Source organism: Phocoena sinus, chromosome 5, assembly GCF_008692025.1.
Source record: "Phocoena sinus isolate mPhoSin1 chromosome 5, mPhoSin1.pri, whole genome shotgun sequence".
NCBI classification, from domain to species: Eukaryota; Metazoa; Chordata; class Mammalia; order Artiodactyla; family Phocoenidae; genus Phocoena; species Phocoena sinus.
In genome coordinates this window covers 9,678,694-9,695,797 of record NC_045767.1, presented here as the reverse complement: position 1 = coordinate 9,695,797, position 17,104 = coordinate 9,678,694, and positions in this window count along the sequence as shown.

The window sequence follows — 17,104 nt, the reverse complement described above, 5'->3', positions numbered from 1 at the left end:
ATGTACCTTCATTTTTTCTAATTTTAAAATTTATGTATTTCTATGTATTTTCTAAACTGGCTCTATGTAACAACTTGCCCCTAGGCTTTGCTGTTTAATGTGAATATTGGGACATTTAAAAAAAACATTTTTGAATATTTCTTATTACTAACTAATTTTCTTATTTAAAATTTTATTTTACAAATTTCCTTTCTTATTGTATGATAGTAGGGAATATTAAAAATCTTAAATTGCTATTTGAGTGTGTACCATATTTTAACCTAAATCTGATGAAATAACAGATGTCTCCAAGAATTTGATTAAAAGTAATTTCAAAATAATTGATTAAGATGGAGAGGTAATATGCTATAATGAAAAAGAACATTGCAAAAGAAGTCAGCCATGGAAATGAAGCATTGTACCTAATAATAGAGGGCCCTTGGGCACATTATTTAACCTTTCAGGATGTCATAGTACAATGTTTATAATAAGACAGTTGGATTAAATGATGTCTATTGTTCCTTAGCCAGAAAATTCTGATTTATGAGAATTGGTAATGAAGACATATTATATACTTGTAACTTACTTTTACCTGTTCTGTTTATAAACTGTCAGACATTGAATTCTCAGTATTCCCAAGCCTGCTGTCTAACTTTTAACTTTTATTTGACTAATTAGACAGAAGAAACTAAAGTGGATTAGCATAATAGTGATTTTCATGGTCTGCAGTTGCCTGGAAGTACAATATCTAGAAGTTCTAATTCTTCACACATTATGTTTTAAAAAAATTTACTGATTAGAGGACTGAGCATTGGATAGTTATTTTAGAAATATAATTCAACAATACCTTTTAAGTAATTCCCACTAATTTTAGGTAGCTTTAAGTCTTTGCTTCTACTAGAATTAATTATACTAAATGCGTGAGTTAGATATTCATGAGATGCATATTTATATAAATTGTTACAATATTTTTTCTTATCAAACTTATATAAGTAATAAATTAAGGGAACTTATATTAATTTTTGCATCAAGAGTTAGGGGGAAGTGATTGAAAAACTGATGTTTTATCTTTCCTTAAGTGATAAGTTTAACTAAGCAGAAGGAAATTGAGAGTTATATTATTATTATCATTTATGAAAGAAGTTTGAAAAGCACATATCAATATTTTGTTTTAAGATACTACCCACAATTTTCACATTAATGACATACATTTTCAAGTATTTTTGTTTTAGAATCACTTCACAAGTCAATGTTTCATGTTATCTTGCCATAAGTTGTTGTATAGCTCTACATTTAATAAAGTTTTATTTTAAAAATCTTAATATTCAGTTTATTCATCAATGTTTATAAGTTTACGTATTTGGAAATTCTATATTTATTCTCTACAATATCCTCCTCATATTTGCTACATTAAGAAATTAATAGGTTTTTCTGGCAAAAATTGAAATACTTTAAAAATAATTTTAAATAAATAATTTTTTTCCAAAGAATAACTATATTAGGTGAAATGATTTTTTATTCTTATGTAAAACACTGATCATTATTTTAGGAATTTGAAAGCAAGAGACCTTCAGTATGACTTGTGAACTACTTTGTTTTGTTATGCTTGCACTGGGCATAATTGAAAAAAATTATGGTTTCTGTAAGATAAACTTAAAATCCCATCTAATTCAAGAGAGGCCTAAAGATTTAGCACAATTTCTAACATGGATATTATACTTCTGTTGTATATCCATCCCTGGAATATGCAACACTTTTGTATTTATTCAACACAATCTTTATTAACACGATTTTTTGTTGTTGTTTTATTCCAGAAGTAGTTAACCTAACAACAGTAAAACAATCAAATTTCTAACATGAAAATTAAAATTTTCCATCTTGATTTAGTTATATCTTATAGGAAATAAACTTGACTCGAAGTGCTCTTAGTAAACTTATTGCTGTCACTCTCCTGCTGGTCTGAGGTACACTCATTTTTATAATACATTTCCCCAAACCTAGATGCCTACTCCCTATTTGCTTTTTAGCATAGCTGAGGGAAGCTTGGAGTTCTTGAACAAAACTTTGCCAGAATTTAAAAGAAGGAGTACCAAAGTAGAAACAAAGAAAGTAACATATATTTTCTGGTCTACTAGCTGTTCCCTGTTTTGCTTTCATTAGCTAACTGTGATAGCAATAATTCCTATTGTTGTATTGTTGACCCAAGAACCTAAGACATCTCTCTAAGCCGTAGATCTGTTTACAACCAGTTTGCCATATGAGGGTAAATCTCTTTTCTAGGTGATTGACAGACAACTAGAAGATATCCAGCTCTAGGAGCAATCTCATCTACCTATGTGCCAGATAGGCCTATGTATGAGAGTATATTACACTATTATCCAGTAAGCCCAGCAATGATACCATACACAGTGCAATACTAAAAACTATCATAGAGAGTATTCCATTGTAGGACTAAAGGTACCTGATGATTTTAGTTCAGCATTGTGGCTGAATTAAAGCATTTATTTCCTTTATTTTATATTCCCCATAAGTCAATGATAGCTTTTACCCACAAAAATCAACACAATGTGGTTTTCAAAAAGATAGTTTTAGTAAGTCTCTTGTAGATAAATCATCCTTTGAACATTTTATTTATAGTGGTCAACATGAATCTGTTGGTATACTGTGGGAAATTAGCTCAAATTATTTTTGATGATAAAAGGCCTACGACCCCAATTAGTCAGTAAACCATTTTAGTTTATTTCCATAGTTATTAAAACTTAATGAGAGCCTACAATGTCCCAGGATTTATGCTAGGTACTTTACACACATTATTAAATTTTTTAATCCTTGTTTTGTGAGGTGAGTATTATGCCCAATTTCACATGAAGAAGGAATTGAAGGTTAAAAAAACAAAGCAAGCTGTCTAAGGTTATGCATCTGGTAAAAAGTAGGGTGGCTACATCTATGCAATTGGAATAAACAGTTTTTCAATGTTTTTTCCTTTGACTGAGAACATTTCTTCTTGTCTAGAGATAATAACTATTAAAATCCAGCACTGTGTGTTGATCAATAAAGCATCCAAAAAATTTTATAGTTTTCAGCTTAAACTATCAGTTTTTCAGATACAAAATTGATACTTAATTTTAATCTCTAAAAATTTTTTATTATCTAAAATTTATTATTAAAATCAAATAATCTGCTTGAAGAAAATTAAGCTTCTTATGGTGATAGTCAGTTTTCCTTTACATTTATTCCTGAGTTAAAGGCAAATCTATTTCTGGGGGAAAAATGATTTTAACAACATATGTTACTGAAAATACTAGATACATAACTCATATTGTTATCTAAGATTTTTATAGTCAAAACCTAAATGCTTGTAGCCATTTTGAAAAGAAAAAGAACATACTATATTGAAATTTTCCTTGAAACTCTTTCTGATTATAGATCTAAGATTATAGGACAATTATCATATTCCTTTAGTGTAGTAAACTTAGTATATATATGAATACACAATTTCCTCTTTATTTTAAGGCAAGAAGTATTACAAGCCAGCACTCATAAATTTTATCAATACAGTAATGAGAGCTATGTAGAAATAGGCTTCATGAAGAATGTTCAGTATAAATCAGTGGTGCCCAACATTTCATTCTTTTATTCATTTATTAAACCATTGATTAATGATTTTTTCATTCATCCATTCCTTCCACTAAGCTAGTAATACCTATATTTTAGGGTTAGACAAGTAAATGACAAGAATTCTTCAAAAAGCATCTTTCCAGGTATACTTTCATAGCCATAGCAAGAAGTTAATTATTTGAAGATCCTGAATATCTATTGATAAAATATGAACAGTTAGATGAGCTAGACCAGAGAGGTTTTAAAATATAAAAATGTTTGATAGAAGCAGTACAACACAATATGGGACTCATTCAAGCTGAATTTGTATTAAATTTCATATTCATATACACATATTTATTCAGCAATAGACTTCAGCACTGCATATACTTGAAATGATTAAGAGCATAGGTCTATCCTTAAAGAACAATATACTTGTCAGACCTACCTATAGGAGTAGTTGTTGAACCTCTTGACTCTCACGACAGAAGGATTTCTTTGTCAATCTGTGCATTGTTTAATTTACAAATTGCATTATGTTGGAGTACTAAGTGGTTGATATCTTTGTGTTTCTTGACATAGTTAAAACACAGATCCAACATCATAAGTTTGAGAGTTACCTGTAATAAATGTTAGAGGAACAATACCTATTCATCATGATGTGCTAGTTTACACTCAGGAATCAGTAGACAACTCTTTGTTGAACTTAAGTAAATAGCTGCTTGACTGCAGAAATAGTTCTTAAACTGAAAATCTCAATGCAATGTAATACTTTTTTTCAAGTAATCAGAGAAGTGACTTAGAGATGGTTGTTTAAAACATGGAAAAAACATGACAGTCATTTACTATTCTAAAGCACACTTCACATCCTAGATGTGAATTTAGAGGAGGGAATAACAAATTGTATCGATATGTAACTTATTTGTATAGAATGGGGTGAGCAGCATGCAGACAGAGGCCAATGAAACTAGGATTGGAAATTCTCTTTCATTTGTATCTGAATGTGGATGGCTTTATATTTGTGCCATTTCCTGCTGATCCCATGATCAAACCACTGTTAGCACATAATACCATAATTTGATTTATATCTTAATGCCCACATAAAAGCACTAGAAAAAAATTCAAGAGCAACCAGAATTCTAAAGTGAAGACATAATCTAAATTTCTTTATATAAATAATTATTTTCAGGCCATCAAAGATTGATGTTACATTAACTACGTTAATATAAAAAATGAATATTTATTAATAACATAAATACTAACAAAAGTCCTGGTTTTGTAGTCAAGCAAACTTGGCTTTGAATCTTAATCCCTCCATTTCTTATGTGCAAATAATTCCATGTGACTTGTACGCTTATCTAGAGAACAGAAAAAAGCAATAATTTTACTTAACATTAACTGTTATTTTATATAAGGTACTTCATAGGTAACCAATATTGTTGACACTTAAAAATATCTTTGCCAAATACCCTTTATTAAATACACCTCCTTTCTTTTTCACTCTGAATAAACAAGAATTCTGTAGGTCTGGAATTTGGTGAGGATGAAGTCTGTGAATATCAGTTACCACTTTACTAGTATTTTTTATGTTTAATCTCCATGACATTATAAGAAATGTTAACCAGGTTTCTTTCCAAAGACAAGAGGCATTTGTGTTTAATATTGGCTTATGTTGTTTTTTTTTTTTTTTTTTTTTTTTAAATATTTATTTATTCATTTATCATTTATTTTGGCTGTGCCGGGTCTTAGTTGCGGTATACAGGATCTTCGTTGTGGCACGTGGGATCTTTAGCTGCAGCATGCATGTGGGATCTAGTTCCCCGATCAGGGATCAAACCCGGGCCCTCTGCATTGGGAGTGCGGAGCCTTACCCACTGGACCACCAGGGAAGCCCTGGCTTATGTTGTTTTATAAAAAGAGTAATGACTTGTATCTGGAAGGCTTGGGTTTAGATGTCATCTCTAAAACTTTTAGTTATGTGACAATGGGCAAATCATTTATTACTCTTTCAGACTCTTCATATGAAATTCTGTGAGATAATATAAAATGTATTTAAGTGAATGCATTCAGTGTTAAATGGCATTTTGAACAAAAATTTTTTTTGCATCTGATCTGGCTTTTCAGTCTTAAAAATCATCAAGATCAACTGATGTCAGGTAATATGAACTGTATTGGCTAGATCTGGTCTTCATTCTAATTAATTCTGTAACATGCCTCTTGTTAAAATGAAGTGTTCTTAAGAAACATCTACTTTTACATCCTTACCTACAAATTAACAGTGTTTTTCTCTAAAATATACTTTGCTGTTAGTAATTTGAGCTAATATAGAGATATTTCTAGGTATAAATAATCTATTATTCGAAAAATGATGGAAGTCTTATACTGGTCATTATATTAATAGTTGTTCATACTAGTAGTTTAGACTAATGACTATTCTTTTGTGCCTTGACAAATAAGTAATTTACACTCAGGATATATTTTAGTCCATAACAAATATAAAATTTAGTTCCCTCAAGATTGATCATTAAGATAAAATATTATTGTACACTAACACATCATATAAGATAATATCACAGCATGTTGTTTGTTTTCTACCACTTTTTTTCGAATGTTTCTGGTTACTAACAGGTCATCTACAAAATGTCACACAGAAATAAATCTCATGATTCTGTAAGACAAACAGTAATGTATTCACCAGATTATGGATTCTGGGTCTAAATTAACAATGCCTGATGCTTTCTTTTAGAAATGTATGTACATTAATCCCAAAAATATAATAGTTGTAAGAGAAATAGAGGATATTTTTTGGTAGATTATCAAAAACCAGAACATCTTTTTTGAGTGCACTCTATTTCCATGTGACACATTTGAATTCTCTCCCTGGATTTTTAATGAAAAGACACAAGGGAATGTTGTTCTTTAGCATTGCAACATAAAGATACTTAAAGTGCACCAAAGTAAGATTCCCTTCTTGCTGTTCTTTGATACATAGCTCTTTAGTTTCCATAATCCTTTTCTATTTATGACAGTAAATTTTGCTTTTTTATTTAAGCTACTTTGAGACTATTTCTTTTTCATACAACCCAATTCAGTTCTGGCAGTTTTATTCATAAATATGAAATGGAAAAATGTTTAAAATCAAAACTTTGTAGCTCATTTGGCAGCAAAGTATGGTGAAATCTGTGTCAACCTAAACTTACATAGGCTACTTATAGAATTCATTACTCCTGGTTGGAATGAACATTCATATATTTTACTTAGAAATAATAACATGGAGCTGTCCAGACTCTGGTAGAGGTATTACATAATATGCAAAATGCAAAATTCTGACATACATGAATTTGCAAGATGTTTTTTTATATTTTATATGCTTATTTCAGTAATCTGGGGACTTAGCTCTTGACTTTTTATATTTATTGCCAAAATAGTTTGATTTGATGGTCTGTTTCCGTTGTAATATAATTAGATGTTTTTAAAAGTTTTTTTAGAGAACACAAAAACAGATATCTATGACCATATGTCCTTCACTTTCATTGAATAAATGATCTGGGCTGCCATTTTAAACTATGACTTATTCTTAAATTCATTTCAATGCAATACAAATATTAACAAGTCTACTAGAGTTTCTGCCATGTTTGCAATAGTTACATATACAGAAAAAAATATGTTCTAAGTGCGTAGTTATAAATTGTACTTTAACTAAAGCAATCAGGAAACAATTTCTGAATACTTTGTGACATATTGCTAAACTGTATACAACAAAATGTTAAAAACTGTTGGACAAAGAATATGAATTATGCAATAAATTTTGATATCCCTAGTAAATGTATAATAAAACAGAACTGACTTACCCTTCTGACATAAGTTTTATGAGATATCATCCAGGTAGTATCTTGTGACACACTCTAAATTCATGAACTGTTTCCTGCATCGCATCCAAATTGATATCAGAAGAATATGACAGTACAACACATGGGATATAAAATTCTTCATAAAACATTACAACACAGTGAAGATGGTTTCAAGCTGCTTCCTGACTCTGTTTAGAGTATTTAGAATATTTAGATTTTATTTGAAGCCACATGTTCTATTAATGTATAATATTCAAATGTTTCTTTTTCTTCTATAAATTGTACTTTGTCTTTATCTCAAATTTCAAGTGTTCAGACCAGGCTTTATAAATAAAGCATAAAAAATTCACTTACAGATATTGTGAATTGTAGGCGAATCACATGAATACCAAAAGTTAGTGCAGATGTAAGGATATGGGCAATTTTTGCTTGAATATGGTACTTAAAGAATTTTTTTAAGACGTTAAGGCTAGCCAAGTTATCTATATGCAATTTAATTTTAAAGCAAATACATGAATATACCTTACTGGCATTGTCTGGATAACCCAAAAGCAAAATAAAACAAAACAAAACATAACTTGGTATTGAAAAACAATGGAGTTTTCTGATTCCACTAAATCACCATTTTCTGAATATGAGTATACAGGTAATAAATGGGTAAACATGTAATAAACTTGCTACACAAATAGAATTTTATGTTATTTATTTTATAAATAAATTTTCAGATAATAATGCCAATGAATAAGCAATTGAAACTGACAAATGGAAAGTTCTAAAGCAAAGGGTGGCTACAGTGTTTTGCTCCCTGAAGTGAAATTGAATAACTACTACCATTGCCATTGCATCCTTAGGCTTCTTCTTCATTCCTGTTTCTTTAGTAATGGTTGGCTGATGCATTACTACCCACTGGGGCAATGCCACTAATGCTGTTGCTGCAATTGCTGCTGCAATGGCATCAAAAGAGTTCTTCAGGCTATTAGGCCAGGTATAAAAGCGAGACACAAGTTCAATCTGGACCCCTGAAGAGACGCTCTCCAAGGTCTTATCAGCTGTAATCTTTCTGAAAGCTCACGGTCATCATGTCTGGACTAGAGCAAATAGAAAATCTCAATAGGTAGTCTGTTCAAGAGAATAGAAAAATCAGTAGAATTAGATGATTTTATGGCAATTGTATCAATGAATGAGACAATTTTTCCGCTTTTACCTATTTTTTAAACATTTTATTTGACAAGTGCATAGGCATAGCTTCTGAAAATTATTTGAAAAGTCAGTGTTTATATGCTCTGCACTTAATTTTCTATACTGTGCTTGCAAATTACTATCTTCGGACAGCACAGGGTTTCTGAAGACAAGGGAAATAAATTTCAACCAATGAAATCAATTTCAGTAATGAACAGTTTAGTGCAAATAAATATAAATTCCATTTGTTTCCATATTTCTTATACTAAAAAACCTCTCACTTTGTTACTATATTATAAAATCTATTGCCTGGTGTTTTGACATATACTTGCCTAAAAATGCTAGATTCTGTAATATTTATATAATACTAATCTAAGAATACCATGAAAATCTGAAGTTTTTGATTCTTCCATGAATAGTATTTTTAAAAAGAATGAGAAAATATTTATGATCATTAGATTCATTAACTTTGATTTAGAATAATTTACATGTACTTTTTATAATAATTAAATGATTGTATAATTTTCCCAAAGATACCAGAATGGTCTTTTATTAAGTATTAGAATAGAATTACCAAGTCTTACCTTTGATTAAAAATAAAGATAAATCATTTGATGTCACTTTGTCCTTTTTCACTGACAACTATGATACACTTCAATTCCAAAGTGAGTAACAAGATATCGTCAAACAATTACTTTATGTTCATTTAAGTTCTGTGAAAATATTAGAAAAACTAAAACTCATAAAATTTTTAGTTTTTTTCCTTCTTGAGTGATAAAATAATCTGTGATCATACCCACACTTATTACTGGTATCACTAAGAAATAGGAGGAAGATGGTTTTTAAGTAATATGAAACAAACTGGCCTTAATGTTTCTGTTATTAAAATTTGAAGACAGCAACAAATACAAAATTATCTTTTATGTTTATATAGGGGATGTTTATATATCACTATATTTTAAAATATTAATACTTATGTAAATTCTATAAGTTTCATATTCAAGACTATGAATTGTGTGATTGTGTGTATGCAGAATATGATCTCATCAAGGCTCAGAATATTTTGTTTAAATATAACAATTGTAATTTTAATAATTGTTTTGATAATGAAGGAGGTACTTAGAATTGCTTTTAAGTACTCCTTCACAGAAATATAAACTTTTTCCAATATGGCTATGTCTTTTTCAAAATAGAATTAAAATATGGTCTAAAGACATGTTTAGTTTGGTTCTTCTGTACTCTTATTGGTATTGTCTCAGCCAAACTTGTCATAGTTTTGATTTATATAGCAGACAAGATATCTGCAATAACAATACTGAAAGAAATAATTTCTTAAATATTACACCAAAAAGTCTAACCATGAAAAAATATGGGTAATTTAGATATCATTAATTTAAAAAAATGTTTTGAGGGAGGGAGACACAGAGAGAGACTAGATTAAGTATTAAAATAACATGTTTTACACAATTGCTTATTTCTCTTTACTTTAGAGCAGAGGCTCTTCATCTGGGTTCTGTGAATTTGGGTGGGAAAAATTCATCCTTGTTCTCCTAATCTATCTCCAACTGAAATTTACCAGTTCTTTTCTTTATGAAATAAACATAGTGATACTACAGCAGGATTGCATTGCCCGTGACACTGTTGCCAATTTAAACCATAGATATTTTTGTATCATGCTACAATTGTTGCAGATAATATGGATTCTGCTCCATGTCTGCTGCTTCAAAATCAGTCGTGACACCTGCTGCTGGACCTTCTTAGTTAATGTTATCAGTAAAGAAGCACACAACACAAGTATAATGTATTTTATAACAACAACAAAACAACAAGATTTAAATGCTTCGTTGACCTGGTATAGGAAAAAAAAGGAAGAAAAATCTTAGAGACTAAAAACAACAAGAAAACTGAAAATGACTAAGTCAGAAGGAAGAGTGAGTCCTGAGGCTGGCAATGACCTTTAGCATCTGTCAATACTTGCTGGTCTAGATATTTGATTTTATTGGTCATAGGTCAGAAAAAGATTCCTACATAAAGCTCTGACTCCAGAAACTGTCATCCTCAATGTGTGATCAGGAAAAACAAAAATCAAAACCAAACGTTAGAGGGAAAAAAAATATGAATAAGAACTTTTAATTTTCTTGGCCTTGGTTCTGTTTGATGGTGGGAAGGAAAGAAGCCTGATTTGAGAATGTGTAACATAAACATAATTCCATCTTCAACTGGGTTTGAAGGTGGAATCTGTACAACTTGTGTTGCTGGGGGTGGAGAAGGTAATGGGGGAGGGCACAAACCACAAGAAAATTTTTTTCTTTAAAGCCATTTAAGGCTATTGATGCCCACAGAAAACTGGCAGCAACAAGAAAAAAAGTAGTATCTATAAGAATAGACTATGATAAAAGACCTTAAAGAATTCCAAGACCTAGTATACCATAAAACATGAGTTCATTCTATAATAAAATAAAACAACAAAAATTCCACAAATACAGCAACAAGAAAAAGCATTAGCAATCGAGTCTGCAAACATGTCTTAAGGGGGAAAGAATGGCCTTTCTAATAGATACTCAATTGATTGGATTTCCATAAGGAAAAAAATAAACTTTGACCCATTCTTTTCATCATGCATGAAAATTAATTAATTTAATTTTCAATTGATTGAGACCAGATTGATTGAGACCTAAATGCAAAAAGTAAATGAATAAAAATCTTCTAGAAGGTAGTATAGGAAAATATTTTCTGTATATCAGATTAGGGGAAACAATTTCTTAAATGTGACACAAGGGTCTAACCATCAAAAAAATGTATGGACAATTTGGATATCATTAATTTTTTAAAACCTTCTGTTTGGTAGGGAGGAGAGAGAAAAAATTTATACTTGTAAAATTTATCCATAAAAGGATCCATTTAACAATTTACATAGGACTGTGAATGGACTGTAAAAAGAATTCCTACAAATCAATAAGTAAAAAGTAGATAACCCAATCATTTAAAAAATAGGCAAAACCTTGAACAATCACTTCAGAACAGAGGATATCCAAATAGTCAATAGTCACATGAAATGTTGCTCAATTATTTAGCAACATGGAGAAATGTAAATATAAAATCACACCAAGATAATACTACAGATCCAACAAAATCCCTGAAAAAGAAATAATTATAAGCTGGGCGTTAACAAATTAGAGGAACACCTGGAAGTCTCATACAAAACTAGAGGATTACCACCATAGTGAAAATCAATTTGGTAGAATTTACTAAAACTGGAATTCACATACCCTACGGTTCATTAAATAGTATATTATTTACTATATGCTCAGGGGAAACAGGTGTCTGTGCAACATATGGGTCAATACTATTCATACTGACTTGATTCAAAATGAAAAACTGGAAGCCTTCTAATTATCCATCAATAATAGAAAGAATAAATAAACTGAGGTCTATTTACAAAACACAATACCATATCCCAGTAAAAATAATGAATTATTATAATAATTATAACATGGATGATAATAATAGACAAAATGTTAAACAAAGGAAGTCAGACATCAAAAAATGTATTCTATGCTTTTCTATTTAAAAGAAAGTCAAAAACAGGCAAACTTAGTATTTGTTGATAGAATTCAGAATACTAATAACTTTTGAAGGTATATTCAAAGCAAGAGGGAGGCTTCTAAAATGCTAGTAATGTTTCATACCTGGATCTGTGTGATGGTTATACAGGTGTATACATTTGTACATCAAATTATATACTTAATAACTCTGCATGTTACTCTCTATAGGTTATTGTCCAGTAAAATTTAATTTCAGAATGGAAAATAACCTTGCTCAGGAATCAGCAATAGATCAATCCCTACCAGAACTAATAGAAGGAGACTATAACATTTGGAATTGCCATACACAGATTATAAAATATATTTTTTTTATGTAAGTAAAGAAAAATATGGGTGAATGATGAAGTAACAGATTATATAGTGAGATCCAGTGAGTCCACATACAAGCACATACCTTAGAGAACTATTGCATATTTGTCTAACTAAGGAGACATAAATTAGAATATTAGAATATAAATAGCAATATTGTAATAGCAATATTTGTAATAATAAACAAGTATATAAACAAATAAATAAACTTGGAACAACCTAAATGCCTATAGCTATATATACTTGGTTTTTTAATCCAATATATACTATGAAGAATTAATATGACTAAAATACAAATATAGATATTAATGAGGATAAATCTGATTTAACATAATAATGAAAGAAACAGTTCTAGAAGAGAATATATCATATAGTTAAATTTATAGTAAGTTAAAAATCCAAAACTAGGGCTTCCCTGGTGGCGCAGTGGTTGAGAGTCCGCCTGCCAATGCAGGAGACACGGGTTCGTGCCCCGGTCTGGGAAGATCCCACATGCCATGGAGCGGCTGGGCCCGTGAGCCATGGCCACTGAGACTGCGCGTCCGGAGCCTGTGCTCCACAACGGGAGAGGCCACGGCAGTGAGAGGCCCGTGTACTGCACACAAAAAAATCCAAAACTAAAAAGTATAATGTTTAGGATACATACACATACAGAAAAACTATAAAATAAACAAATTTAAACAAAAAATTCTGGATTATGAGGATCTAGGAGGGACACAGTGTGTACTTCAAATTTTGAGCAGAACTATTCCCTTAAGCTTTGTTATGAGTGCTCAGATTTTCATTTTATCATTATTATTCATGCTTTTCACATAGCTTATGAATATTTCTCAATGTTCATTAAAATTTATTTAGACTTGTATTTAAAACAAGGGAATGATAATCTCACATTACTATCCTAATAGTATTTACTTGAGATGAGGAACTGGGAGAAGGAAGTAATATGAATGAAGGAACAGCACACTGGAGGCTTTAAATGGTTTGATAATCCCATTCTTAACTAAATGGACATGCAAAGGTATTTTAAAATTACCATCATGTGTATTTCATATATCTTTGCATATTCATTTATATAACATTTGATATATGATATATTGTACTTAATTTATATATGTGATAAATACTTTTGCATATATACTTTGGAACATCCTGAAATTAAGTTGTTGCCAACACTTAAAATCAGAAAATTAATACATATCTATATTTTGTGTTTCTCTGGAAGAATAAGAGACCTATGCAAAACATGTACAAATAATGGCCATTGTTGGCTGAAATGAGACAATGGTATCTACTTAAGATTAATGCATTTTCCTTTAGTACCCACCCATTTTTCCATAGCACCCACCAGATCAATTCACTTATAAGTGTTATCACATTCACTCCTCTTTGTACTGAAATTTATAATGACAATTAACATGCTTTAAAATGTCCTAACCATCTGAATGAACAAATATGTATTATAATATCAAAACAAGTAAACAAATGCAGCTTCATTTCAAGATTAAAGTTTAAATAAACATCTAAAAATTTTTAATTGGAAAATATATATTTTACTCACTACTACTCCTGTTATCACGTATGTTTCTTATAAATAGAATTAAGTAATTTTTCTGCTAGGTAGCACCTGAAGAGGGGAAAGCATGAAAATTCCCAGCAAAAAATGTTACCAGTATTTGTAAAAACTCAGTATATGTTTCTGAAATAGGCTACAATTTCACTAAATATATATTAGCACTCTCCGTAAATATTTTATCATACTGTATGTGGGCTTGTAGTGTTGGTATAAGCAACCATATGAGTGGTTATATACATTGAATGGTAAATGTCCATCTTAATGTTGAATAAACACAAATTTTGTCAACAGGTAAAGAAAATATTCCAAGAAAGTTGAAGTGATACCATGTTTATTTCCTATCAAATGATTAATAATTATTAAAGGTAATTAAATAGTTGAATAATCATATTGAAAGGATGAAATGTGTATTTGGAGAGGAAAATTCAGGAATAGAACAAAAAAATAAGGAAATATGTGATTAATAGATTTCTGAATATGTATATGCTTGGCTCTAAATAAAGAGTACAAAGTGCTGTGTGTACAAGATTCATGATTTCTTAAATTATCTATCATCTCCCAATGTATCTCAATCCTTTGTTCAACTGTGCCCCTTTTTCTCTTTAAATATCCGTTTATCCTCTTTGTGGATATTGTTGCTTGATTCACAATTTTGACTCGACTTTTGAACTTGGATACACTTCCCACTAACCTATAATTTAAGGTATTCATCCTACCCATTCATTCCACACACATTTTTTTTTTTTTTTTGCGGTACGCGGGCCTCTCACTGTTGTGGCCTCTCCCGTTGCGGAGCACAGGCTCCGGACGCGCAGGCTCAGTGGCCATGGCTCACGGGCCCAGCCGCTCCGCGGCATGTGGGATCTTCCCGGACCGGGGCATGAATCCGTGTCCGCTGCATCGGCAGGCGGACTCCCAACCACTGCGCCACCAGGGAAGCCCACACACACATTTTTAAATGAGAAAAAAGTAAATGTGCAATATTTTGAGCTAAAATAATGAGTAAAACCACCTGGGAAAAACCATGGTAATCTATGCCTGGCCTGCTGAATAACTGAAGGACACCAGGAGTGACTTAGATGCAGACATCAGGGTGGAGAATAGCACGAAAGAAGAAGGAGAAGCAGATAGGGGCAAACTTGGAGGACCTTGCTGGCCACTTTGTTATTGTTCTTCAGTTCAAAGAGAAATGGTAATATTTTTAGGTGAATTTCATCAGAAGGGAATGCAGTGCTACTGTATTATATTTTGATAAAATCGTATTTGTTGCAGTATCGTTATGGCTTGAAGGAAAGCTAGAGGAGCTGAAAGAAATTAAGTTAGGAGGCTGTTCCAGTGTCAAAAGCTGAAGGCTAATTAGAAAAGGACAGTGCAATGAAGATTCTGAGTAAAGGGCAAATTAAGTGACAGAAGTTAAAATCAACAGGGCTGGTGCTCAACATAAAATGGTGGGAGTGTAAGACATTAAAGTTAAGTCTTATATTACTGACGGATACCATAGAATGGAAGGTAAGGTCGTTTATCGAGAGGCAAAAAAGTGGAAGATGGCTGAGTTTGACAAAGACCGCAAGGCTTCAACTTTCAATACATTGAATTCAAGGTACCTTTGAACTAGCACCATGAGAGTTCATACAGGAGGTTGAATTCTTCAGTCCGAAAGTAAGGTACTAACTGAAAGATGCTCATTGTTTTTAGTAGAATGGAGGTTTTAGTTGCGATTAGCTGTTTCAGAGGAATGTTGGCACAAAACCCAGATTATATTGTTCTAAGGAGTGAAAGAAAGAGAAAATAGTGAGAAAATGGAAACAAAATACAAGCAAAACTTTATATGAGCAGAGCACTTTGAGGGATTACTAGGGGTGTATTACTGGAATTACTGTCTAGATGCAGATCAAATGGCTTTAACAGAGAGATGGACTTTCAACACAAAAAACAGAGGTGAATATTGATTAACAGAGTGTTTCCTATGACTGAATTAAGAAGTGAACATTCAAAATTCAAGGGAAGTTTTAGCCACACAATGTATAGGGAAGAATTTATACTGTAAGAACAGCAATGAGGAGAGAGTGGTTTATATCTGGTTTGTATATGACAACACACTGAGTGAGGGTTCCTGTTAGATTGGTGTGACTCTTGGTTCCTCTGGGAGATGGAAGTCTCACTGCTGGCAAGATGGGCAATCAGTTGACAGCAGATAAAACAGCCTTGGTAAGCAGGATACCTCGCTGTTGTACCCATCTACAGCCTCCTTCTCTGCCACCGTGGCTACGATATCCACGTGCCCTCTGGCTAGCTCTAGGATGAACAGTGACAAAGTCTGGCTTGTAAATGGAATGGTTTTGTCTGTTTGGTTGTTCATGCCTTTTCCATGGCGATGCTTTATCATGAGAACTAATATGTGACACAAAAATCTTCACACTCTATGTCCACATTCATCCACAGGGCCTCTTACTCAGACCTCCTTGTCTACCATCTTCCAGTCTTTTTCTTTTCCATGTACCTGGTCAGCGGGTCAGGCCATTTGACACCTAGAAGTAGTCTTCTAAGCACTTTTAAATATATTAACTATTTTAAGCCTCAATAAAACCCTATAATATAGGTATTAGTATTATCGTCTCAACTTTAATGATGAGGAAAGTCTTTATTTGCCCAAAGTCATACTGTGAGTAAATGGCAGAGCCAGGATTTGAATCTAGGCATTATGGCTCCTGTGTCCTTTATGTTTGTGACCTTTCATTAGATTAGCTCTACCCAATTAAGAAATCTGACAAATATGTTGTACACTTGCCAGGTAACTCATTGCACCGATGTGGAGCAAGAATCCAGGAATGTTTAGGGATAACAAACAAGTGTGCATAAAAGTCCTCTACCTCAAAATGGGATCTATTGTTTCTATTTGAGTTTAACTGTTCTACAATTAGATAATAGACTACGTTTACTAAATGTGACTCAACGTTATTAGACATATTTGATAAAGCCAGCCTTTATGGCCTCAAAAATAACATGAATAA